Source organism: Sinocyclocheilus grahami, unplaced genomic scaffold, assembly GCF_001515645.1.
Source record: "Sinocyclocheilus grahami isolate Dianchi unplaced genomic scaffold, SAMN03320097.WGS_v1.1 scaffold2922.1, whole genome shotgun sequence".
Lineage (NCBI taxonomy): Eukaryota > Metazoa > Chordata > Actinopteri > Cypriniformes > Cyprinidae > Sinocyclocheilus > Sinocyclocheilus grahami.
The window spans coordinates 39614-40783 of NW_015508096.1; the positions used below are offsets into that span (position 1 = coordinate 39614).

The window sequence follows — 1170 nt, forward strand, 5'->3', positions numbered from 1 at the left end:
AACACACTATGAAGCGCTGCCAAGAGCATTTCAAACCAACAGGTGGCAATATAATCCTAACCGTAAAAAGCCATGTTGGCCAATCAGAAGCCTGAAAAAAGTGTGCGCTCCGATGCCACAAGCCAAAATCTCTGGTTTCATCGGCTACATGACAACACTGCAACCAGAGTTTCTGGAAATCTTCAGCCTGGCAGGAGTTTTCAGTGATCTGATACTGCATTTGTGTGTAGATGAACGGACAAACCACAGAAAAAGCTGTGGTTTTAAAAAATACCCATGTTCGAGTGGACAGGGCCTGATTCTTGTTACATGTTTTCTGCCCCTGTCTGCTGTGTGCCTTGTTTGTCTCCATAGTTAACCTCATTAGTTGCTACAGTCACTCACTTGACCACACCCATCTACTTGTTAGTTCCCATAGCAACTCATTGATCACTTCTGTTCTCCTGTGTACAAATAGCCCTTATGTTTCCTTTGTGCTTTGTCGGTTGTTGAATGTATTTGTGCTTGTTTTGCTCGTGTTTCTCTTCCTTGTGTTTTTTGTTTCTCATTTTCCTGTTTGTTCTGTTGTTTACTTCTATTAAACTCCTGCAATTAGATCCTGATCTCAGCCAGCTTTCTCCAGCACATTAATAATAATGCAAACATGCGAAGGGTGATATAAAAAAAACAAAGTAGTTCTGTGCATCTCACCTGTTACCCTATTAATGATGACATCATCATAATTCTCTGGTGCGTCCACTGCACATAAAAATATGAAAATATAAAATATATATAAAATTAAATATAAGCCAAATAAAACCCCATTAAGACAGTAATTTAAAGTATTATCTAACAATCTTGATTTTAGAGGAATATTTTTTAAAAGTTGCTAAAAAGTAAAACCTTTTTTGAAATCAGCGTTCTGTCCGCTCGTCATGACATCATCATAGCTCTCAGGTGTGTCTTCTACAAATTCACACATTCATCACAGACACACATTCATTACATTCAGAACAAATGTGAAATATCTATCTTAAACATACTGTAATATTTTAATTTAAAAGTGTATTATATGCTGTTGTAGAGTAAGAGAGGGACACCTGTCTCACGATCTGCTTTCAGTCCATCAGTGATGACGTCATCATAGTATCCCGGTGTGATTTCCTTCAGCATCTCTTCTGCATCAACACA

The 1170-nt window shown here is 37.8% G+C and overlaps 1 protein-coding gene and 1 long non-coding RNA gene across 2 annotated transcripts in view; both read right to left on the reverse strand.

Moving 5' to 3' along the window:
• The window catches only part of LOC107575819 (scavenger receptor cysteine-rich type 1 protein M130-like), a gene marked incomplete at its 3' end in the record, with an annotated part of 47400 nt that overhangs the window by 39581 nt on the left and 6649 nt on the right, over nucleotides 1-1170 (reverse strand). The window lies entirely within an intron of this gene.
• On the reverse strand, nucleotides 415-1161 carry LOC107575820 (uncharacterized). The gene is made up of 3 exons (XR_001607944.1): nucleotides 1080-1161; nucleotides 883-945; nucleotides 415-738 (listed from the first exon to the last, which is right to left on the reverse strand). It is a non-coding gene; the product is annotated as an uncharacterized lncRNA (long non-coding RNA).